This window comes from Achroia grisella, unplaced genomic scaffold (genome assembly GCF_030625045.1).
Source record: "Achroia grisella isolate CSIRO2021 unplaced genomic scaffold, CSIRO_AGI_Agris_v1 utg157, whole genome shotgun sequence".
NCBI lineage: Eukaryota > Metazoa > Arthropoda > Insecta > Lepidoptera > Pyralidae > Achroia > Achroia grisella.
Window position 1 is genome coordinate 947,421 of NW_026712653.1, and position 27,796 is coordinate 975,216.

Consider the following 27,796-nt stretch of genomic DNA (forward strand, 5'->3'; position numbering starts at 1 on the left):
TTAATTTTATTTAAAATTCTTTGTTACGTTAGCATGATATACAGAATTTAATGCTTTGTCTATCCAAAAAATATATTTTGGAGATATTCAGTGGATACATATACAGTAGTAAATATAATTTATTCTCGTTCCGATCAGTTGCACGTTACATATAAACTGTTACTCAGCAACATGATTACTTATTTTAAATATAATGGATTATACTTTTTCTTCTTAAATCAATGTGCCTAATACGGTCCCTTAATCCAATACATTTGGGACACTCTACATCTCTACATTTAAATAACATACATAATATAAAACAATATACAGAAGAGTAAACAATAGAACAATAGTAGCAAAAATATATCCAAAATTAAATTCGTTAAAATATTAAACACTAATTGTAGTTGAACCTATAACGCTTCCTTGATGGATTGAAGATATTCAGTGGATCACACATATACAGCAGTAAATATAATTTATTCTCGTTCCGATCAGTTGCACGTTAAATATCAACCGTTACTTAGCAACATTACTTATTTTAAATGTGATGGATTACACTTTTGCTTCTAAAATCAATGTGCCTAATATATTTCCATTAGCCAATTGACTTTAGTGAAACGTACGTGAATCAACCGGTTCTAGAGTTGAACTAAAGTTACGCGGGAGTCTGTCCTTTATGAGTTTTAGCTGTATAATTCCGACCATAAATACCAGGTTCTGTCCGGGTATCGAAGATAGAAATCAAAGATTTCCATTATTACTGTCGCGACCTACATTCGCTATGTTTGCTATTATATTTTTGGTATATACTATATATACTTTTGGTATTGACTTCTTTAATTGGACTGCCCTGAAGACCTACCCTGACACTTAAGTACGAATGCACGACAAAAATCTGCAGATTCTGCCAAACTGAAGAGGAAACGCCACTACACATCCTATGTGGTTGTAGCCCACTCATGCATAAACGAAATATCTCCTTTAGAAAGTTTATACTCTTTCCCGAGGAGATAAAAACCATCGCTCCTAAGAATATCCTTCAATTCTTGTCCCTGACGGGTCTAGGTAGCGAACTTTGAAAAAGGGCGAGCACAATAGATCTATCTAGGTCGCAGTGCTACAGGTGCTACAAACATCTGACAATAGCCCAAACAACCCAATAAAAAAATACCCTGACACCTAGAAATCTTTTGAATATCAACACTGACCTAGATAGTTCGGGAATTTAGATCAGTGATTCCCAAATTGGTCTATCTTAACACCAAGGGGTCTATGACAAACTGCAAGTGGTCTACGTCTTGTTGTTTTTACTTTATGTTTTTAACACTAAACTTTACTACAGTTAGAAATTTACAAATCAACACCAAGTAAGAATGGGGGGGTCTACCCTAAAGCGAAAAATATGGCAAGGGGTCTATGACATAAAAAGGTTTGGGAATACTGGTGCCCCGCCAGCGTAAACCGTTAGCGCAGACGGATGCACCATTCCATTATCATCCATATAAAAAAACTTGCTAAACTTAGTGCCATACTTGGGGACAATTTTTTTTTTACTTATTTATTACTAGCTGTGCACGCGATTTCACACGCGTTAAATTAAAATATAACCTATGTGTTATTCTGAACTATGCATCAGCTTGTGAGCTATATCACTGTAAAGTTTCATCCAAATCCGTTCAGTAGTTTTTGCGTGAAAGAGTAATAAACATGCATGCTTATAAACTTTCGCGATTATAATATTTTTAAGATATTTACTCGCGACATCCTGCCGCGTCGCGTTCGAGAACCAACAGTAGGTCCTCCGGTTCCAGTGACACGCGTCAATCGTCCCCGCGCCGCCTGACACCATTGTGGCTGACAAACGCCTGACAAACACCTGACAAATGACAGCTGACAAATGAAAGCTGACAAATGGCCGGGCTGTCAGTGGCGTGTCGTTAATGTCATTATTGTCATTACACGGCCGTTCGTGGAAGTTTTAATTATTGTAGGCTGTCTGTCGCTTTTTCCGTTTTTCACACGTCGTCTCTATGACATATTGATTTTTCGAGAATTTTCTTTGCTCGTGAACAGTTTTTACATATACGTTTCGTAGGGTTCATATATAATATTTTACTGAATTTTTGCGACTAGCAGTTGTTGCAAAAGTTTATATTTGCATTCTGAAGTTTGTTCGTAGTGTGGGTGTTCTCTATGTATATTATTTACTAGCTGTGCCGGCGGTTTATTTATTAATTTATACATGTATAAACTATATTATTGTAAAGTTTCGTCAATATCAATTCAGTAGTTTTTGAGTAAAACAGTAACAAACATAAATCCACAGTCACAGAATTCCGCGTTTTGATTTTGAAATATAAAAAACAGTTTGAAAAGCAAACTGGTTGGCGTCTGAATTGGATTAGATTGATGTAAACGTAGACAATTTCCACAAGGTCTACCTAGCTGTTATTCTGATATTTAAGCTGTAATTACTGTAAAGTTTCATCAAAATTCGTTCAGTACTTTTTCCGTGGAAGAGTAGCAAATATTCATACACCTATCGCGTTTATAATATTAGTAAGATCTATTTACTAAAAAATGTATGTATGTATTTGTATTAGTTATCTAGAACCCATAACGTCTGAATTAACGAGGGGAGGAAAATCACTTGCGTGGGATTTTACATTTGTTTTATTTATTTCTGCCCCCAAGCAGTTTCGTAAACTGCATTGGTTGGATATGGAAAAAAAATTATGTCGAACCCTTTTTTTTTTTTCGGACTACTCTAATGCTGTTGGCCGCAGCTGGCCTTTACAGCTTCACCGGACGTTAGGGGGCGAGTGCAGATGGCACTCCAAACCCGCGGAAGGACTTATGGAGCGGCTGAAGGCCAACTCCTGCCTGACGGATACGACTTTAGTCTGAGGGCACCACTAGGGGTTCGAACCTCGGCTCAGACCGTCGTAATTTCGATCCCCGTTTTAATTGGACGGGGGATCGATCGGAGGGGTGTCGAACCCGCGACCATCGATAGTGACGCGGAGCGCTTAACCGCTAAACCACTGAGACGGAACGAAATCGAGGTATTCTCTAGACGGGTATATAAGAGCTTCTTCAGAGTTTGCAACGCAGTCTATTTCATGAGCTGCTGTAACAGTTTATCATAAGATGGGCCGTATGCTTGATTGCCAACATTGTGGTATACAATATCTAAAGGAACGACCCTGACGGGACTCCAGTAAAGGATGAAAGGACGAAATGAATATAGTGACATCGTAGACATCCAACTAGACATAATCAGTGCATATCAAAAATATTATGACCATTTTATTTTGGAGATTAATTTAAATTATGGATTCCATTGGAGTAGTGAAAACAAAATATTTAATTATTATTTTAATACTAAACACACACACATATGCACGCATACATAAACGTGTACAGTAATCTATACATGTATACATATAAATAAAATTGTAGTGCCTGTCTGTAATATTGAAATAACCATTTTTTACTACATGCATATGAATATAAATACGGTACATACACCAAAATCACATTTTTTACAATTTTGTCGGTCTGTCTGTTTGTTCCGGCTAATCTCTGAAATGTCTGGACCGATTTTGAGGGGACTTTCTTGGCAGGCAGCTGATGTAACGAGGAGTAAGTTAGGCTACTTTTATTTTAGAAACATTCTCTAATTAACTTTTTTGTTAAATTCCACGCGGACGAAGTCGCGAGTACAGCTAGTTGATAATAAACATAATCATTATAAAACAGTTAATTTAAGATTCTTGTTATATAACTTTTGTATACTACTTTGAATACCGTCTTCGCCTGTAAATGTGTGTATTTGTACCATAATCCATTACATGTAAATAAATAAATTGTATGATTGTAACAATTATTCGTGGTCATAAATAAAATAAATAAAAAAAAAAGGTCAGGATGAAGCACAACCAATATGGGGGGCCCATGGAGGTGGACTTACAGGTTACATAGAGGAGTAATACCAGATGGTAAGTGGTGACTGTCCACCACACATGAACGGTACTAGCCTGTCGGCTACAAGTCAGCTTGTCAGACGGACCCAATATCTGACGCGGCCGCTTTCCAATTCGTCACTGACAGTGGTAGAAAAAAATTACGACTTTTATTTATTTATTTATTTATTCATTTATTTCAGGCAACTAGGCCCATATTATAAATACCTTATAGACTAACATACATATAATATAATATTTAAAATATATTATTTATATTTATGTACAAACTAAAATTATTAGTATTTATGTACAAACATTATTAATTAAAATATAGTTGAAATATAATAGGAAAATGGTCATAATTTTATTATATACCAGCTGTAATCGCGACTTCGTCCGCGTGGAATTTAACTTTATTTTTCTAAAATAAAACGTAGCCGAAGTTACTCCTTATTACATCAGCTACCTGCCAATAAAAGTCCCGTCAAAATCGGTCCAGCCATTTCAGAGGAAAAAAAAATTATTTTGGTACATATACCAAAATTTTTTTTTTATTTATGTTCTTGTAGTAAAAAACGGTTATTTCAATATTACAAACTGACACCAATTTTATTTATATGTATAGATGTATAGATAATGAAATGGTACACCCACCTGCGCCTGCGATAATGGTTTACGCTGGCGGAGCACCAGTGGAGGATGATAAGATGACCATGAGGTAGGCACAGTTAGCACATCGTGGTAAATTCACCAGGAATTTATCACGATGGTTTCCAGGGGGAACCACGTGGATGTCAACCTGACATGGTACATTGTTAGCAATGATTCATAACTGGTGTTGCAAATTAAATCTAATTCCTTCATAATTTAAGAGCTACGCTCTTGTCGGTGGAGCTCTTGCCACTTTCCGCGATCTTCCATCATGCTCTTTATACACGACACGATAAATCTAAATATGTTAAAAAAAAAAGTGGCAAAGGAAAAAGTTCATACATCTATATATATATGTATATCACCTGACTAACTCTTATCATAACACAAATCAAATTCTAATTTAAAAAAAGAAAAGGTGGCAAAGAAATTTTGTCAAACATCTATATATTACCTACAATAACTAGTATTATAAATTAAATTATATTAAAAAAAAAGGTGTCAAAGGCAAAAGAAATTATTTCATACATTTATATATATACTACCTACAATAACTGATATTATAAATAAAATTAAGTTAATTTAGTTAAAAAAAAAAACAAAAGGTGTCAAAGGAAAAAGTTGCATTCATCTATAGTTTGCAAACAGAACGGGGCCGCGATGTCGTCAAAGGCTGTCGCCCGAATAACGACGTCTGCATCGATCGCGCCGCCCCGCTGCACCCCGCTGGCCGCCTTGTCACCTCCACGAAATGTACACGTTTTTTTTTAAACAAACACACCTAACATATATATCTATACATCTATACGTATATATAAAATTCGAGTATCTGTTTGTAATATTGAAATAACCGTTTACTAAAGTACGATTATTAATTCCAGCCAGTAAAATGACAAGTGCAACTGTCACTGATACAAAACAGGGTGACTCGCTACAATAGTAATGTTCGGCAATCAATAGACTTAGACGTTTAGTCATGCTTTGTTTTATTAGGTATCGGAGACTTTTTTTTTTAATTTTAAATATTTAATACATATCGTATTAAATAATACGATTTTAGAAATATGGACTTTACCAGCATATTAAAATTTCTCACTACAACATTATTAAAAAAGCTGAGAAAAAATGTAAAAAGAGATTCAGAGGAATTAATACTAGAATTTTTATTATCATCATTTACATGCATATGACTATAAATACGGTACATACACCAAAATATTTTTTTTACAATTTTTATCTGTCTGTCTGTTGGTCTGTTTGTTCCGGCTAATCTCTGAAATGGCTGGACCGATTTTGACGGGACTTTTTCTGGCAGGTAGCTGATGTGATAAGGAGTAACTTAGGCTACTTTTATTTTAGAAAAATAAAGTTAAATTCCACGCTGATGAAGTCGCGGGAACTGCTAGTATATATGTACTTACTATTATAGGCTACGGTAACCGTTTACCATCAGATAAGCTAATATAGCCTACGCCGAATATAGCCTACTGTCCGTCTGGTCAACTCTGCGAAATGTACACTTTTTTTTAAACAAACACACCTAACACATATATACCTACCAATTCTTACCAAATGAATTACCAGTAGAAGTGTTCTCATACGTCATACTCGTGAACGAGTGCTGCTTGTAGGGACTGGTCTGCTCTAATCACTACGACTGATTTAATCACATTCAAATTCAAAATATCTTTATTCATGTAGGTCTATTACAGACTCTTATGATATTTCAAAGCTAGCGTCAGTTCGGAATGCTTTCGAGCCAGATGGACTGACGAAATTTAGCTCGTATCTTTTCAAATCCAGTCGAAAAAAGTTAACGGGTACAAATAAACTACTGTAAACGGTAGAAGTTAGTACAGTATGGAGAATTGAGATGTAATATATAACTTAACATAAGGGCAACACTTTAGTAGTGACTGAATTGATATTTATATATGTATAAACTCTTTATTGCACCAATAGAATTAATACATAAGAATTATACAGAAAAGAGATATGTACAGAATGCGGTCTTATCGCTAGAAGAAATCTCTTCCAGACAACCTTTAGGTAGAGAAAATACAACAAAAGTGGTAGCTGACGGATGAATAGAATGGAAGAATATATATATAAAGGTAATAATAGGTATAGGATAATAATACCAACAAATATTAGATAATAACACACATTATACTATATATAAAATATATACATACATAGATATATAAATATAAATACAAAATTATACAAAAATTACAAGCAATATATACATACGTATATACATGCTCCGAATATGATTTTGTCCCATTCGTTGTCGAGACCCTTGGTCCGTGGGGTCCTAACGCTATAAGACTTTTCAATGAAATAACGAAAAGGTTAGTCGACATCACAGAAGACCGAAGAGCTGGCAACTACCTCGGACAAAGAATTAGTCTAGCTATTCAAAGAGGGAACGCTGACAGTATCTTCGGAACGTTGCCTAAAGGGACCCCTTTTAATAATATATTTTAGTTATTGTATTATATTTTTAAGCTTATTTTCAATTATGTGACTACTACGTCTTAAATAGTAAATAATTACTAACTACATACAAAAAAAATATATATAAATATATAAAAACACAAATATGCAAGTACAAAACAACAATGTCATATGCAAAGGATCAAGTCACATAGCAAGAAGGAATACAGGGTAATTTAAGTGGAGACGTAGAGGTTTAATGGGATTTAACCGAGCTCAAGAAAATATCTGATGTTTTACTATTTAGAAGTAATCCTTACAATTCACTCTGCATCTTCTGGACACAATCAAGGAAGAACTTTGTTCTACCACTATTATACAACTGTTTGGTTTCTTACTATGTGTTACCATGCCACTAGCATTTAAGATGTCTACCTCTAACTGTATCTAAGGTTGATCCCCATTTATGGCCTATGGAAAAACGTTCTGAACATGTTAGAAAAAGCCGGAAATCACTACCAGTTTTGAACACGAATGTGATTATAAAAAATAATACAATACAAGCAATTAACATCGATCGTGCATATCGAGGTATGTAATGCAATGCAGGTGTACTCAGGTACTCGGGTACTCGTGTACTCACCATGGAGTATGCAATGTGAATTTTTAGCCGCAATAAATCAGCCGGCCCGCCTTCATCTAATGGAAATTATAATTGATTCCCTCCCAAGCTAGGTCGTTTTGTGATCGTAATGTTGGATTTAAATTGTTCCTTAATATATATTTCGTTTTGACGGTATACGGCTGAGTATTGAAGGAAAGAAATATATTAATTGGATTGCCATTAAGGTGATTGGTAACAATGACGATGAATTACATGCTCGTACTCATGAAATATATTCAGGTGGTTCTCGCAAAGTTGGAAAATCTACAAGAGCATGGTTCTGTTGGTTAGACATTGTTTTAAAGGGATAAAAGTTTTGTAATGAAAATATTTGTATAAAAATTTACAGTAGCGGATTATTTAAAAGAAATTAATAGTAATTGTTAATTGTAAGCACAAATTTGTCACGTAAATGTCGTAGTTGTCTATAATTAAGGTTGCGCTTAGTATAATAAACAGATTGTAATGTAATTGAAAAATTGAGCAAGAAACTTGTGTGTTGCTCTTTTAAGGATTATTTAAAAGAGCAACACACAAGTTTCTTGCTCGTTCTTCTTGTGATGAGACAGCTTTCCGAACGAGTGGTAGATAAAAAACAAATTGTTATGACTATTCAAAAGTGCTTAAATTAAGTTTATTTGAATAAATGATTTTCTATTCTATTCTATTCTATTGTGTAAACCTTGTTGGTGACCTAAAAAATAAAAAAATTACATGAATGGTGAAACAATGAAGTTTTATAAAGTGAAAGATTTTCTTTGTAATAATACTCGATTGGTGTTATTGACAGGAGAGATCCTAGTTTATGTGGGTGTAATTTAATACAATATTATATTTTGTATGCCATTGATATGGTAAAACACATGTTCTCTTTGTACTGTAAAGTAGCTCTACAGCTTCACCGAACAATTGTGAGCGAGTGCCGTTGGCGCTCCAAAACCGCGGAAGGACTTATAGATCAACTTCTTCCTGATGGATATACGAGATACGACTTTAGTCTGAAAGCATAGGGATTCGAATCTCGGCTCAGGCGATCGTAATTGGACAATTGGTCGATTGGAGAGGTATTTAAAATAGAAACTAGCAGTTGTCTCCCACACAGCATCCGTACGCAAACCATAACATGTTTGTTCTTCAAACGTGTGAAACATTGACCAGGCTGAGGTCCCAATTCCCACGTGTTCCCGCATCTCGTCCCCAAGTTTACTGCTTAATCAATTAAAATCGAACCAAATTCACCAAAGTCATCAATCTGGCGGCGTCCGGGCGCGGAAGTTGCCCGTCCGGCCGGACAACGTATGTGTCCCGGGGGATTGACTGATGCATTACCTGGCTGCCCGCCGATGACACCTATTAAACAAATACTACCGCAATTACATAGATATATGTTTAGAGTTTTAGCCTATTGCTAACAGGAAGAGCCATTGCAAGACATTGGCAGTTTTTCTGTGTGTATGATATAGAGTTTTAACCTACTGATAACAAGAAGAGTCACTGCAAGACATTGGCAGTTTTTCTGTGTATCATATGCCATATCTTCGCATGTACATAGACATTTAATGCTACGTTTACATTCAGCTGCTTCCCCTGCCACTCGCGCTGCCGGAAATATTGCCGGGCGACAACTGAGCGAGAGGGCTGAATGTAAAAACATGCTGCCACTCGTGCTGCCAGTCCTTTGAGTCGCGCACGAAAAACCGACAATCGAGGGAGCGCCGGGCAGCGCGAGTGGCAGCGCCAATGGCATGGGAAGTGTTTCCACTCGTGTTTACACTCTCGCGCTGCTCACTTCCCTGCCAACTCGGGCTGAGTGTAAATTGGGCATAACAGATAAACATTTGGAAGCCTAGTGTTCACTGTTCGGCGGTATTGGTTGGTTTGAAACCGAAGACAAGCTATATTAGAACTCTATTCAATGCCTGATGATGCCTCGTTCAGAGGCGGAACACGTGTCGTGGAAGTAGACTCAATAATGGTTGGAATTTGTTCACCATTAGAGAAGGTCGTAAAGGTAGTCAACTTTCCGCACTAAATATTTGTAAAGTGAGAAATATTCATGCAATAGAGAGTGAGAACAATTCACACAGCGCCATCTAGACCCAAGTTAAGCTAGCTAAAGCTTGTGTTATGGGTACTAGATAACTGATACATATACATAGATATTTTTTTTTGTAAATACATACATATTATACATAGAAAACACCCAGACCGATACAAACAATCATACTCATCAATACAAATATTTGTGTCGTGTGAGGAATCGAACCCGCGACCATCGGTCGTAAAGCGGTGTGCTAGACCGCTAGACCACCGAGGTCATCAAATATAGTGGAATTTAACAAAATAATATAAATCCATTAAGTATTGAAATGGACTTCCGCAGAATAACACCTAATTCGATAAAATTAACTGTGTATTGTCCACGTAGGTTCCCAGTCTCCGGGGGGACCGCGTCAAGATCGATCTGATAGTTAACTATATTACTAGACCAATAGTCATAATCAAGATTAGTAACGATGAATAGACGAATAAAATTTATGTGTATAAGCTGTTCGAGATACATTTAGTGTAAGCCAACCTTATTTTTACGCTACAATCTGCAATGTTTAAACACATCACTTATAATTGCCATGACACTTTTTTTAAATATTAGTTACGCTCTTGCTTTCCATAGACTATTAAGTCTAAGAAGTATAAGAAAAAAAAATATTCTAAAACGAAACGCAAAAATGTATGTTGCGTTTTCTTTTAGAGTCTTTTTTTCTTTCTTTTTCTGCGCCATGACACTACGAGTTGACTTAGCTTCAGATATGCAGACGGATGTTGAAAACAGCAATAACCTACACTGATGGACTTTGGTCTTCGCCCGTATACAAGTAAGGATACGGTTCGAAATTACAATCTCTCCAGGATTCCATACAAAGAGCTGCTTACTCGACAAATAACTGCGTTCAACTCACAATAGGTTCAAAGGTGCATATCCGTCATTGGTTTAGCTTACAGAAGTCATTACTCCACGTCACACCGCCAGTTAGAAGATTGAGAGTTCGCGCGCGGCGCCATTATTGTAACCAATCAGCGGTCGGCGCACGCGCACCCCGCCGAGTTCTTTATAACGCGAGAGCGCACGAATATATCACGCGTCAACTCGAAAAGGGTTTTTTACAAACGTATCTTGTATTCGTCATCGTTATACCGAGCCTGCCCACGGCGGCCAATAAATAATAACACGAAAACATATTATTTATTGGTTGTCAGTAGAATTTTTAAGTCCGTTCGATTCTTGACACGGATTTGTGGCGATGGATACGTTCGGTTATGATCGTTCTGTCCTACAATATCAATGTACGATTTTAGACCTTGTGTACATAATAATAAAATTGAAAATCGAGTGTTTGAGTGTTATGATAATGTTATTTTTATATGAAACGAGAGCCGTGTCCGTGGATTTATAATAAAAATTATTCATGCAGGTACCACTTAATGAAATGACATCGGTCGGTAATACAATTTATATTGAGTGCGTTATATATGTAGTACAGGCTGACGTTTTGTCAGTTACGACTTGGAATCCACATTTTTTTTATTTCGTAGATTTCTCTAGGAATAAATTTGTATTGATGGTGATGGTTATTTATTCATTTTAATTTATTCTGCTTTGCAATAGATAGAATATGATATTTTACAAAGAATAAAATATCTGAACGACAAATACTCGTTGTGTATCTTTTAAATATATTTAATGTTAGCGTTCAGTTTATTGGCCATTTTGTTTTGTGGAATAAACGTACAATGTGTCATGAGTAGTTTTTATGTAAATTAGGTACAAGGGTTGAAAAAAAAATCAATTAAAAAAAAACAATTACATAACGCAAGAGAATAAAACTAGATTAGGGATGAAAGATCAATTAAAAAAAAACTAAACTAGATAAAAATTCTAATAATTACAAAGTGAATGTTCCATCGATAACAGTTTTTCCTATTTCTCACTAGATGTCACTACCGAGCAGGAAGCTAGTCGAAACTGTGTAATAACAATTTAACTGTTTTAAATTTAGTTATCTATTATTACTAATGATAACTATTATTCTTGGTTTCTTTAGATACCAGTATATTGCACACTTGAATTGCAATGTTATTTAATTAAACAGAAAATATCGATTTTTCGATTAGGCACCAAGAGATGGCGCTAGTAGCTACGCTAGTAGTTTTCATTGCAATATTAAAAATATCAGAACTGTGTCAAATTATAAGAATAGCAAATGTTTATACTTTGATATTTAACATTAATATAAGATAAATTTTTACTTTTATGTTCACTATCTGTTATTTATGTTAATTCTACCTATAATACTATTGTATTAGTAGATATCTACTGTGTTCTGAATTTAATAATAAAAAATATTGAAATTAACAATCAAATGATTGATAAAACCATTTTATTGACGCAACAATACCGGATTGATATATCTTATCTATATTAACAATATTAGGATTATAATAACAGAATTCTTATTTTAATTATATTCGGCGTCGCTAGATGTCGCTAGTAGTACCAACATCATACCACCAGAACGCAACGTGCATTTAATATTGCATCCCCGCGGCAAAATATAAAATTAATGCTTCCCAATACCAATTCATAACCAAACAATGTCTATTGTTATTGACTCGCCATCTTGGATTGCCGTGAGCGAAGGCCCTCCGCGGACGTGACTCGGACATAAATCAACACAGTGGCAGAACTCGAAGATTTCAATTATACATAAATCTCCAGGGACGCGGTCCTAATGGAGTTGGAACTGGGATTCTTGGATTGTGGTTACTTGTATGCAATTATTAGTTGTGTATATATATTGATTATGCGGATCGAAAATGCAGTAATGTCAATATTTTAATACCCTATTAATGTTCCTAGTAGGAGAATATTATCCAAACTTTTTCTACTGCAGTGATGTTAAAATTAAATGACATAAAAATTTACGTAATTCTTACTGTAAATGGTTACAGTTATAATTGAAATATCTCCCTTTTGATAAAAAATATAGTAAAGACTTAGGAGGCTAAATAAAATAAATAGTAACTATTTTAAAAATACTTAAACAAAATTTTTTACACGTTGTAAATGTATTAAAACATATACAATATTATTAAAAAAGAACAATACAATAAAAAAATTTATAAAAAACAAAAAAAAAGTGGTTAGCAGAGCGTGGTTTCGATCCACGGACCTCTGGGTTATGGGCCCAGCACGCTTCCACTGCGCCACTCTGCTACATTTTGAATGTTCGAAATTACCGTATACTTTCCGCAAGCCGCTTATAAACATTAGATAATATATTTTCCGATTACACAGAAAGAAAAAAAGAGGGTTATGATGTAATGACAGTTTATAAAATTTTATAGCAAAACATATATACCTAGTTACTTGGCTGTAATAATATAAATTAATTAATAGAAATGAAATGTTTTTTTACCACTAAATTCATTATTATAATATTTTATTTTATTTGTAATAAATCGGCAGCTCCGAAACAGATCTGCAAATGAATGAACTATTACGTCACATATTATATTAGTAATTATTTTTTATATAATTATAACTGGATAATCTTTCATACTAATATATAAACGCGAAATTTTTTGAGTATGGACGAATAGATGTTTATTACTCTTTCACGCAAAAACTACTCAATCTTTACAATAATATAACTTATACATATAAAAATCTACGTATTTATATCAGTTATCTAACCCATAACACAAGTTTTAGCTTGGGTCTAGATGGCACTGTGTGAATTGTCCTGAGATTATTATTATTATCATCAATTATTAAATTTAATCTTATTCTATATCTATAGATGTACGTAATAGTACCACTGGCTTGGTAGTAGTAAGTACTGGCGTCTCGACGAAACGTAATAAAAACACAAGGCATGGCATATTGTTCGCCGGCGAGGCGGTGACGTGCTTATTAACGGAGAAATTGAAAATTGACTGAGCAACATGATTGGCAACCAATATTAGCTCGCTGCAATTTTGTTGGCTTCAGTTTTTAAAGAAAACACCCGTGTGACGTTAATCCATCATATTCGCGCCAAGTCGCTAATGCGCGGGAATTGTGTTCTTTTTTTAAATATACATTTGACAGATTTGACAATACAATTTTTTTTTCTTCTGTTTTCCCGTTTTAGGGATAGGCAAAAGGATTCAGCCCATACAGCCACTGTCTTCGGTTCGAATTGATAACCCATATTTTTTTGTTTTTCCCGTTACAGGGAAAGTCAAAAGAACTCGGCCTATACAGCCATTGTCTTAGGTTTGATATGACAACTCATATTTTTTTTCCTGTTTCAGGAAAGACAAAAGGACTTAGCCCATACAGTTATTGTCTTCAGTAGTATTCTCATATTAAATATATTTCCTTCAAATAATTGTCTTCACAGAGGGGATGAGGATTGTTAGTAATAGGGTCTAATAACCCCATTGACAAGAAAGTGGTATAATTTTTAAATCTGTTAAACATGTTTGTAATCATAAAAATTATTGGTCTCATTTTCATACATTCAATGTAATAATTATACTATGTAGAATATTTAGATTTAAAATAATGTGTTTTACTAATATATTTTTTATATGCGATTCTATAGTTTACATTACTTCTCTATTCATATAAAATAATACATTAAAATGGCTTGTATTTGAACTTGCGAAATGAAATAAGAAATTTTACCAAACAAATTTCCAATGTCTTTAATTTGTAAATCGACTTTAAATTGAACTTGAGAAGTGAAATAAGAAATCTAACTCCATAAAATTTCCAATAATTTTGGACAAACAATCAATAAAATTTAATCATTCACACGCGTTCACACGTGCGCGCGACGCCAGCGCCCCTAGCGGCTGTTGGACGCAGCTGCGTCTGGTGCCCATTATTCGCTTATTATTGGCGCATGTTATTTCCAATATTTTCGCCATCTCATTACTCGAGCGCTGACGATAATCCGTCGGGAGCCGGAGCGTCTTAATGGAGGTGATCATGTGTCCTGGCGCGTAACGTATTGAAATATGACGTATTGGGTATACCCGGGGGATTGCGAGGTAATAAACAAAAAAACAGGCATCTCGCGGTTAGGGTTGCCAGGTTGACAAAACTAATGGCCGGATGGACCGGCCAGTTTGGCAGGATATTTAGCTGAAAAGACCAGTACGTTATCGAGGATTTTGTATCACAGTATTAATAGATATGTTAAAAAAAATATACATATAGTTAGAAAATGGGATCTTAACATGTTCTATTTTTATCGAGGTCCCGATATTTCTGCAGTGTTTCAACCGCCATTATCACGGGTAAACTGAAGAGCAGCGGGTAGATGGGAAATAATTCTTTTATGGTCAGACATATTAAAACGTGCCCCATAAATTACTATCTAATTATACATGTCAATAGCTACCACGGCAAATTTGAAAAGAATATAAAAAAATAGGTAGAATTAAGATTTTTCAAGTCAAAAATAAAATCTAGATAAACATTTTAAAATTCTTCTTAAATTCTAATGTCCTTCATCACACAGATAAATCTTATTTACCTGCTGTTACCCCAAAAAGCAATACATAATAAAAAAGTTAAACATTGAAAATAATTATTTGTTTTACGATAAAAATAATGTAATAAGCTTAACAAAAGCCGGACAAAACGGACATACGCAAATAAAAAAAAATTATAAATGCGAAAGTTTGTAAGTAAGGATGTTTGTTACTCTTTCACGCAAAGACTACTGAACGGATTTTGATGAAACTTTACAGTAATATAGTTCATACATCAGAATTATACATAGGCTATATTTTTTTATTGAAATGTAACGCGTATAGTATACTGTAGTGTATGTGGAAACACTAGCAGTTTATTATCTATCGTCTCGAGCCGAGCGTACACGGACCGCCGTGCGCAAGAGGGAGGGGATTCCCTGCGCAAGCGCCGCGGAGTAAAGACGTGGAGCTATGGCTAACGAGCCGATATTACGTCGATAACAACTTACATACAAGAAGACATAAATAACAAATAAGTGAACACTATATGTGGCGACGAGGCAAAATGGATATAAATAAAGATAAGTACAAAATCATTTAATAAGATATACATATACCTACGGGTACGGAGTAATTACAAATTTAGAAGGATTATGGTGGGGCCGCACGGGGAGCGAATTATATACCTATACAGAAAAAACAATAGCTGGGTAACATCGGTTTACGATCGATTTGCGCCAAGTAAGTAGGTACCTAATTATAAATTGTACTTGCTATACCTATAGTGTCTCTAGCTGGTAGGAATAGTCGTATTAATAATCATTGTAGTAATATGTTTACGTATATCCGTGATTTATTATTTTTAATGTGTGATAATTTATTTATTTATTAGCATACAAAACAGATTACAGTCAATATAATAATATAATTAGGAGCGTGTAGTTCGGTACAGAACTGGATTGTAATCCAACACTATGTATGCCTAAGAGCTAAATTATATAGACGCATTCAATATACGCTAGATAGCTAGATAAGGTTATATAATAAAAAGTAAACTAAATAGAAAATGATATATAACTACGTAATGCAATGAATTATCATGTTAACAGGATTTTATTTATATTAAAGAAAAGAAAATTGGTACAATGTTAAATATAATTTGTCTCTTTACGGTGGAAATTTAATTGTCTCCGGAACTGGACCAGCGTTGAATGGAAAATATCTATATTTCTATTCGAGACAAGAATTTCATTTCATAATGTTGTACTGCCTGCGCTGACGTGGCACTGATGGAGTATGGTTGAATGAGCGGGGGGGGGATAGGATCGGTAGGCCCGTCGTGGTGGGTTCGTGTTAATTTGTCGCGATTGTTTCTGGGGGGAGCCGCGTGGAGGTCCCTCTGGCGTGATACATTGTTAGTAGTGGGATTATTTTAACAATCCCATTTCCCCTTCCGTATTTCCGTGTTGAAATAAAAAATCGGTAATGATTGTAGTTGCCGCTGCATGTTCGTTTCATGAGAGGACGGTGACGGTGAGATGTTTAGTGGGACATCATATTATGTGATGCAATAGACCTGTGGGTATGAAGTAAAATAGAGCACTGTGCGGACGACACGTTTGTTTTGCTTTATCTTTTCTAGGTGTCGATGCACTTTAATTACTTTTGGCAATAGGGCCGCCTTATTGTATTTATACAGATGTGGTGACTAGTGTTCAAATGTCACTATTCTCTTTTAGGGTATTGCTGCAAATGGAAGTGGTCTAAAGTTCCTCTTTCTAACTGTAAGGATCACATGATAACCTAATATTACATTTTGTAAGGGATAATATTACGATGTTGTCGAGTGATACGATATTATTACAAATGATGGGGAGCTGACAATTGTACCTGCATTATAGTACTGATGTTGGGTATTATATACAAAACAACAATAGTAAAATCTAAAGTGGGGTGACACACACGGTTTGAGCAGTGCTTGGTGGACAATATTTATATTTGCCTTAATTGATTGCAAGTGTTGAAGTATCTGGGTAACAGTGTCCCATACATTTCGATGCGGATGAGTTGTTCGGAATACCTGCAGACTATTTTATTCTGGTATTCGAGCAGAGCCGCGAAGTAGTGTGGTTAAAATGTTTTTATTTGGCTTATGGATTATATAATTTATAAATAATAATTATTAGTGAGCATTCCAATGGATGCCGGTGGGAATTGCAATTGTTCTGCATAGGAAGGTTTTAAATGGAGATTAATTATTAGTTTGATATATTATGTTGGGGTCTACTATACATGTTGTGTAGTGCAAGGTGCCTATCTACTTGTCTGGCATATATTTAACAATTTGTGCTTTGTGTTAAAATGAAGCGCGCATCTACACTTTAGAAGGCAATCTTTTGGTTTGGTGAATTTAGTGTCTAATGAATTTGTTGAAGAAAAACAAAAAACAACGTAGTCAAGAGGTTGAGATGCCGACTATTATATTGCGAGGAAGTGTGTCGCTAGTTATGGCCGGATGTAAGGTACAGGGGTGCTGTTTCTGTATGCGGTGTGTGGTTTCTATAGTCAGTAACACTAGAACGAGAAAAAGGATACCTAATTATGTATATAGAATTATTCTATTATTTTTACAGCAATGACAGTGATTAACTTTTAATAATAAGCTATAGTATAGTACAGTGGTGATGAGTATGTCTTTATGGAATCATATTTAAGATTCTCTCTAATTTAAAAATACCAGTAAATTAGAAATTGCACAATAATGGTTACATGAAATAGAACTACTATTAAGTTCTGAATTATTGTACCTACTCGCCTAATGCATTATGCGGATGAGTGAAGGGGTTATTAGAGTGGAAAAAAAAAAAGTTTTTATATTCTTTGAAGTTTCGGGAACATGGAATAGAATATGAATATTCTTTATTTAAAGAAGCTTGAATAAATAATAGGAATAATAGCCATAATTGCATTAATGTACCGCATTTAGTAGCTGTGGAATGGAGTTAGAATTTGTTTTGTGATCACATGCAGACAGCGCTGACAGCTGTTTTATATGAATGTGACGGGGATGTTGGAGCGATGAGGAGTCATTTTTAATTGACAGTTAATCCAGTTGCGGCTGGAGTTGTGTAGTGTCGCGATACGCGAAATAAGTGTATTAATGTGGTTTTGAGTTTTGAGATAGCTAATAGGAAATGATACCTGCTTCATTGTAGTATTTGTAAAATATATACATGTATTTGTTTATCGTAATAGTACTGGTGTTGGTCGTTCTAAATACTTTGGCCGCATTGCAGGGTAGCCAAAGACAAATTAGCGTGTTTTAACTTTTACATACGTACTACAGTGCAACCTCGATAAAACAAATCGAAAAAAGAAAAATATATATATATATAGTATATCAAGTAATTCGTTGAACTGAGATTTATTATGTTGAAGGTACGTTGGTCTAAACTTCGTTATAAAAAGGTAAAAAAAAAAAACCTGCTAAGCCATTTCAACTTGAATCTTTAACAATAGTGACGAGCAGCAGTGTTTACAAAACTTTACATTACTTTCCATCGAACAACAATTATTGTTCTACGAACAAAAGTACGTCGAAACATGTCCTGACATGAATCACATTTTATGAGATAAGAGATAAGTAGAGTTAGAGTCATACCATTGGTGGGAACATTATATAAAGGTTTTGGGTTAAGAAAATTCCTTAGAATGAGGTGTTTTTCCAAATTAAAAAAAAAAAATAATAATGTCGCAATGTAAAGGTATATTTTACATCGATTCTTATGGAAAATCCAAGGGATTACAAAGAATTAGTTAAATCAAGGAAGTCGTTATATACGAGGTATATTATTGTGAATGAGGTGCGTTATATTATGGCTGCACAATTATTATTATTATTACTAGATAATAATGTAAACCATGATGCATGATAGTAACAATTACTAACGATACATTATTGGAAAAATAAAATAGTTCTGAGGATACTATTAGTATTCCTATACTTTAGATTAGAATTATTTACTGGACATTCTTGTGGAGTAAATAAATCTGAAATATGTTTAATATTAGTAGTCATAAATGTATATATTGTGAAAATTAAATGGATAAGAGTGGCGTTTAATTGTGCTATAATTATAAAATTTGGTGTTTTGCAGGAGTTCATGATTTGCTTATAAAGTGACTATTGGCTCAGATGACCTTAAAGAAATTAGCAAAGGAAGAAAAACAATGAGCATAATACTAATAACCAATACTTAAAGAGGATGAATTAAGAAGTTCAATGGAGTTATAATGACGGTGACAATAGCATTGATATTCTAAAAAAGGAGCTACAGAGGTAAGGTAGACTGGGCCGTCAAGCATTAAATTGCGTATTGACGGACAGGTTGCATTAAATTGCGTTGGCTGGGCCATCAGGCATTAAATTGCGAACTGATGGACAGATTGCATTAAATTGCGTTGGCTGGGCCATCAGGCATTAAATTGCGAACTGATGGACAGGTTGCATTAAATTGCGTTGGCTGGGCCATCAGGCATTAAATTGCGAACTGATGGACAGATTGCATTAAATTGCGTTGGACTGGGCCGTCAAGCATTAAATTGCGTATTGGCGGACAGGTTGCATTAAAGTTGGCTGGGTCGTTAAGCATTAAATTGCGTATTAACGTCCAGTTTGTGTTAAATTGTCTTTGGCGGGGTCATCAAGCATTGTATTGTGTATTGATGAATGGTGTCCTATTCATTAAAGGTAAATTGATAGAATGTTGCATTAAATTGCGGTTGAATATAAGTAATAAAAAATTGCCAGTTTTATTGCATATTAATTATCGGAGTGAAATGGAGCGGATTCAGTAAAATATAATAAATCAAAAGTCATAGGACACAAATTAATTTTGGTCGAAAATATAATTTCTATAACTAATATAATTGACGATTGCTGGAGTACGTAGAGTCGCTGTGGTGATATATGTGGTATATGTCGATCACTCAAAGACTGGTCTGATAACCTTTCCTAATATTTTAGCACTAAATTAAAGCAGGTGATAAGAGAGATAATTTTGGTACGATGAAGAATGGTTATAGTTATACCCAATTAATACTACATGGACTGATATCAGATGTGTAAACAGAATATAGTGGAAAGTCGTTTGCAATTGTTGATGCAACTCTTGATATAATAATAATATTCTGGTATACCACCACAGGACCCATCAATATTTTATGGAATGATAATAATAAATAGTGGGGAGTTTTGAAGAAATTCCAGATTATGTTTTAGATAATCAGTTTTCAAATGTACATGATAAAGAAAAATACTACATGTAAATAACACGTTGCATGAGACAGATAGAATGGAAAAAAATATAAGTATTTACCTTAAACCTACAAAATATAAAGTAGTGACTACTATGATAGAGATATTCTGGTCATAAACATACAACATTTTTTCAGAAGTGCTTTATACTAATCTTACATAATATTACACAATAACAAAGTGGAATAACGATTATATGAAAACAAATATAAAAGAAGAAAGGTGAAGTATGTGAAACACAGAGTAAATTGGAGTTAATATATAAATGTAATTTATATTCAAAAGAGGAGGAAAAATCACGGTGCTGGTTACGCTGGAAAGGCCAATCGCACTAGAGGCATTCGGCTTATGTGTGGCAGTATAGTGTCAAAATGAGTCCACCATCGTTGTAACGTAGCACACATGCCTCCAAGGAACAAATACCTAATAGAGTGGATTGATTCATGCTTGAAAAGAAAATAAACTTAAAAGGAGAGAGATGTAGTGTATGTGGAAACACTAGCAGTTTATTATCTATCGTCTCGAGCCGAGCGTACACGGACCGCCGTGCGCAAGAGGGAAGGGATTCCCTGCGCAAATGAGTAAAGACGTGGAGCTATGGCTAACGAGCCGATATTACGTCGATAACAACTTACATACAAGAAGACATAAATAACAAATAAGTGAACACTATATATACAATACACCATACATAACGCAATCAAAAAGCCTAACTACATCCATCTTTATCCGGCGTATGACATATAGGCTTTATTTTTTATTGAAATATAACGGGGGTGATATCGCGGGCACAGCTAGTATACAATACGCCATAACGCCATCAAAAAGCCTAACCCTGTCCATCTTTACCCGGACGTCTGGCAACACTAGTCGCGCAACACGGAGCTCCACGGAGCTACATTTCTATCCAATGATAAATCAAGACTGAGAGATGCCAATAAAAATAGCGCCGAAATCCAATAATTACGAGGCAATGAGCCACGGCCCACAAATCAATGTACGGGCGCATACTAATGCTTTATCCAACATCAGATTAAAAACATCAATACTTGTCAATAGAGGTCGCCTCCCACGTAATTATAGCCAACAATATCCCGGGGAGGCCGAGACCGAAAAGGATTAACATATATCAAGGTGGAATAATTGAAGGAATCGATTAAATGAAGAGTATTAATTGCTGATGCGCCCGCGCAGCCGATCGCATCGCGCGCCCGCTTTGATACGTCGTAATGTTATATTAACCGGCCCCGTCCGTCTGTCTGTCTGTACATATTGCTCCGCGTATAATAGTAGAACTTTCATGTTGTTGCGCGTTTAAATTTTCTTGCGGTGGTTTTTTTTGTCTCTTTCTTTCAAATAAAGTTAATATAAACGCGAATAAGCAATGAGTAATTCTTACTTGTATTATAAATGCGAAAGTGAGTCTGTCTGTCTCGCTTTCACGCCAAACTACTAAACCAATTTAAATGAAATTTGGTACACAGATACTCTGAGAAAGAACTCTGAACCTGAGAAAGGACATAGGTTACTTTTTAATCCGAAAAAGGGTTGTAAGGGGTTGAAAGAGGAGATGAAAGATTGCATGGAAGTATCGTCATTTTTCGAAGCTTGAAACTTATTTTTTGAGCTGTTATTTATTGAAATATAAGTAAATATGACATTTAAAGAATTATAAATAAAATAGGGGATGAACATTTGTTTGAAAAAACGTCATTTTTGTAGCTACAACGATGATAACTTTTTTGGATTAGAATATGAAATATTTTTTGGCCAAGGTGACTACTTCACGCGGGCACAGATACTCTTCTATAAGTCCTGTAAATTAATATTGCGTCTAACAAAATTCTTAAGTTACCCGCACACAAATTATTCAAAATTATCATTGTACATTTACAAAACAACAGTTCACGATTAACACAGTTAATTCCCAATTTAAAAACCAAACAAACAAATGTATGTAAATTGCGCAACTCTATGTAAAAGCCGACGATAGCCTTGCCAAGTGACCGGCAGCCTCGTCCGAACGAATAACAACCTTATTGCTGTAGTCTTAAGGAAATGCCAACTGTACATTTGCAGGTTGTTTATTGAAGTGAACTCGAAACAAGCACGTTCAGAAACTGCTTACACGAATTAGCGCATCAAAACGGGCGCAGGGGGCGAAATTAGAAAACTCTTCGTCCCCCACCGCGGCGCCCCCCCCGCGGCCGTTCCGCACGTCATAAACTGACAATTTACGATAACGCCGGGATTAGCCTGTTTGTCTGTTATGCATTCGAGTGTGGAACGAAACGTAGCGAACTTACAATGTCGACGTGCGAAACGTGTGCGAAACGGAACGCAACCCAGTCTCGAACCGAACCGCTGCATACTATTGGAATTAGGATGTTCCTTTTTCAAATTTCCCATGTATTTTGTTGGCAGTATTGAGTGAAGTCGTCCATTTTTTCCAATTTAAAAATCGAACAGACATCTGCTTCGGTGGATTAATACGATATGATAGCGCAGTGAATGCAATACAAAAGGCTTTTAGCATTAATTGCTTATCTACGAGCTAATTACCAATAACTCAATTCATTCAGGAATATTGCTCGTAATTTATATTCCCGTGCATTCTTGAAATGACTAGGCGTCGTACTACAGTAAAACATATTTTAAAAAATGGAATGTGATAAGTAATTTTACATTTTACAACTAAATAGTGAATAACACCTGATCGTTGCCATGTACCTATATATTGACTGAAACCTGAAAAACAGTATGAATTAGTATTTATTATTTAATCTATTTGACGACCTCGGTGGTCTAGCGTTCTAGCACACCGCTTTACGTCCGATGGTCGCGGGTTCGATTCCTCGCACGGAACAAACATTTGTATTCATGAGTATGATTGTTTGTATCGATCTGGGTGTTTTCTATGTATAATATGTATGTATTTACGAAAAAAAAATGTATTTGTATTAGTTATCTAGTACCCATAACACAAGCTTTAGCTAGCTTAACTTGGAACTAGATGGCGCTGTGTGAATTGTCCTGAGATTATTATTATTATTTAGTTATTCAATTCAGACTTAACAAATTTGTACTCAATTTTGGTTATTTTTATAATAATTTTACTTTTATTTATATTAAGATATTGACATCCATAAAATTGTTATACGGGGCCGGACCAAAATAGATTTACTGATTTATTTAAATAATTTAAGTTAAATTGAAATGTAAAAGGTTAATATAATAAGAGCACGGACTCAAAGTCTGTGGAAAAAAAAACAAAAAAAAAAAGAATAACTTTGCATTCCTTTTTTAAAAATAAAATATGAATTATTTGTTTTTATGTCAATTCTTTCGCATATGGACTATTCTAGTATCTTCTTTTATAAAAAAAATTGTATTTGCAGACTTAATGACAATTATGTAAAAGACCAACATGCAAATGTCTTGCTTACTCTTATTGTATTGAGTATGCTTTTTGATTGAGTGATTGAATAAAAAATTTATTGCTATTCAAAAGTGCGTTTATTTGAATAAATATTATTTCTTTTTCTATACGTAATGTACAAGATTAGGGTCCAACGAGGTTAGAATATTCCACAAAATTAACGATAAAAGATTTAGTTTGTAATAAATGTCACAGTACGAGAGACGGTCTTTCGAGGCATCTTCAAGGACGCGATCCCAAATCAGATTAGTGAAACTGCCGACTAGCTCACTCACTGCGTACGGTCGGGTCACCGTCGAAATCCACAAACTCAGATATAGATAAGGGAGTATGTTACTTGTGTGGAGAATTTGCTATTCGTTGGAATGGCAAACAATATGGTTGGTAATGCTGATAAAAATAGTACAAATAAATATAGGTAGGTATGTAAATGAAAGTCCATACAACAACTGCAGCTTACTGTCAATCATTTATTATCTGACGACAAAATTTTCATCAATTTTATACATCTATACTTATATATATATATTATAAAGCTGAAGAGTTTATTTGTTTGTTTGTTTGAACGCGCTAATCTCAGGAACTACTGGTTCGAATTGAAAAATTATTTCTTTGTTGGATAGTCCATTCATCGAGGAAGACTTTAAACTATATAACATTACGCTACGACCAATAGGAGCGGAGCTGTAATGAAAAATATTGCAAAACGTGGGGAAATGAAACGCAGACGTTCCGCGTTAGCTAGTTCATGATAATCATCGAGATCACCAAAAAATAATGATGTATTATAATAGACTGAAAATGCAAGTACTCGGAGCCCTATAAACAAAATCCGGGAGGTGTATATCACTAATTCTGCATAGAGTCTATCAAAGATAGGGAGACCATAATGTCCAATTCATGGAGGACATAAAGAATAACTGCTAATGCTAGGGTAACATTGAGTTGGCACATTTAGTTCTCTAGTATATTTGTTTGTTACTAATCACACACAACATGTTCACAAATATGTGTCATTAATTTATTTATACAAATAAATAAAATGGAGTACGACATCAAGGTTCATCTTTTTTGAATATAGCTTTTGCAATCGCAAGTCATTATTTATTTATTACACATATACATATATATATGTATGCCCACATACACACATACATACGTATACACACATAAAAATATATAAAGTGTATTGGAGATATCTAATTAAATAAAATTTCGTAAAAAATAAACTATAATATTTATATCAAGATTTTACCATGACAGCTAACTGTCATATTCTTGGCCTGTCTAGAAATGCAGTAAGTACTATACTAGAACGTGTATCTGAAGATGCACTAGCTCCTAGCAGATTTGTCTGGGCAGGGAGACAAACACGAGAGGTGAAGGTGAGTTTTGACGTACGTCGACAAGCGGCCTGTTAACCCTACACCCGGGTCACAAGTCCCGGATACTGCTCGGATTTTCCCTCTCTGTTACTAGATTGACCAGCCTCCATACGGAGAATCTATGGAATTTCGTCAAGAAGAAGCAAGAAGTTTATCTCTGGTAGAGGTGGTTTTTAATCATGAAAGAATGTTAATGACATCAATTTGTCGTAAATATAGTTACTTAATCTGCATCAGATTCGAATTTATCACTTTTTTAGACCCAAATCTAGGAATTAAAACTTTGGGCTATACTGCCTATCAAAATCAGAAAAAAAAAATCATTTATATAAAAACTTGGTCACCGTAGCACTAATTTCTTAAGGGCGCTGGCGAGCGCACCCGGTGAATAATTGTTGTGCTAAAAGAAAACCCAGCAAATCTCGGCGATTAGCATAAAAACCATCTAAACAGGCCAGGAAGCCGTTGCCTTCCTTCCGCAATATTTGTGAAAAATTTACACATTTCCGGCCGACATTTTGTCTCTACGGCGGTCGTAGAGCGACCGCAAAAAACCTAACAAATGTTAATTGCACCGCTCGCAAAATAAAACGGTAATTAATGAAGCGAATTGCAAAAAGAAATTGTTATTGCCAGGTAACAAAGTTAACGTTAAAAACGGCGAGCGGTCTCGTCGTCTCCTACACTTTAACTAGTAAACTGCGAGTATAATTTCTCCGCTAGAAGCCCCTAAATTTAGCATCTGTTCCGTCCCAATAAAAGTAGACGGCAGCAGAAACATAGAATTTTATCACGGCCGTGTCCATCATAAAGCATCCCTCGCGGGTAAGTGGGGGGGATGGAACAGAGGGGCACATAAAAGTTTACAAGCATTCGGCTAATAAATCGTGTCAAATAAATAAGTGTTGAGTCGGTTGGCGGCATATTGATTCGTCATGTGCCGCCTTAGAGCCGGGCGCGGGGGACGGGGGCTGGGTGGCCATAAAGGTGCGTAATGGCCGCCGTCGGAAGACAGCGCAGTGGCGCGCATCGATTAGCGCTCGCCGCCGCCGCGCCGCGTCCGCGTCAGCCGCCGACGCAACGCGCCTCTGACACTCCGCTCATACACTGACACTACTCCACACACTATTCGAAAAGGACATTCCAATTTTGAATTTTCAAATTCAAAATTCGAATTTGTTGTCAGTTTTAAATCATAATTAAAATCGTCCCTGATACTCCACTCATAGACTGACACTACTCCACACCACACCACACACTATTCGAAACGAACATTCCAATTTTGAATTCTCAAATTCAAATTTCGAATAGGTAGTCATGTTAAAATCATAAATATAAATCATTCCAAAAGTTATCAAAATTACTTAAGTATTATTCTAAATCTGAATTTAGAATAATTGTTAACATTATATTTTTTTAGGATTTTCAAATAAAACTCGTCAAAAATAGTTTTTGCGTAATCGAGGAGAGCAAATCGAGTATGAATTAGAGCAATAGCAAATAGGCTCTACGCTCAGTTTCAGAAAATCGATAATAGATGGCGCTACATGTATATATCTTTACTGTCAACAGACCACCATTGTACCACTCAACGAGTCTTTGTTACATCTAGTTAAAGCACTCAAAGCAACTAATTTGAAATTTAATTAATATTAATTAGAACTGTACAAACTTACATAAGTATTTTGTAATTGAGTATTTCTTCGTTACACAGGAAACAGTCACATCAAATTTATTTTACGTTATTACAATGTATGGCATCCAGGCTGATGGCTGAAGCTGATAGGAAGTGATAACCTACACCTGTATACCTATATTACTTACACGGATAATTTATATTATATAAGATTTCGCATATATGTTGCTATTGATGACTAGTTTCTTCTTACATATATTACATATAAAATTCTCGTGTCACAATGTTAGTTACCATACTCCTCCGAAACGGCTTGACCGATTTTTATGAAATTTTATATCCATATTCAGTAGGTCTCCCCTAAGTGATAAGGGTTGTAACCCACCTCTAAATATTTTATATATTGTAATTCATTGATAATTTAACAGCAGTCAGTGGAGCTCTGGCCACCTTCCACGATCTTCTATCATCTTCTTCTAGCTGTTGATACGACACGACTCCAACTTTTTCTTTAACTTGCTTGATATAGCTGGGTCTTGGTTTTTCCCTTCGTATCTTATTTTCGTCGTATCAAGTGCTCTAACATTTTTTCCCGCCTATTCTCAATAATATTTATGAATAATCTATTGTAATAATGTGAAATCTTAATTCGTCTTTAATAGTTGATTACGAGTACTAATCGAGGAACCGAACTTGTAATACAATATAGGTAAGTATATCGTATCATCCACTTAAGTATAAGTACCTATAATTTATACAAATTTATTCATATGAAGGCATCG

General features: G+C 35.1%; 1 protein-coding gene and 1 non-coding gene across 2 annotated transcripts in view; both read right to left on the reverse strand.

Moving 5' to 3' along the window:
• The window catches only part of LOC131841037 (zinc finger protein 808), a 52,312-nt gene that overhangs the window by 12,867 nt on the left and 11,649 nt on the right, over positions 1–27,796 (reverse strand). The window lies entirely within an intron of this gene.
• On the reverse strand, positions 12,911–12,982 carry Trnam-cau (transfer RNA methionine (anticodon CAU)). The gene has a single exon. It is a non-coding gene; the product is annotated as a tRNA-Met (tRNA).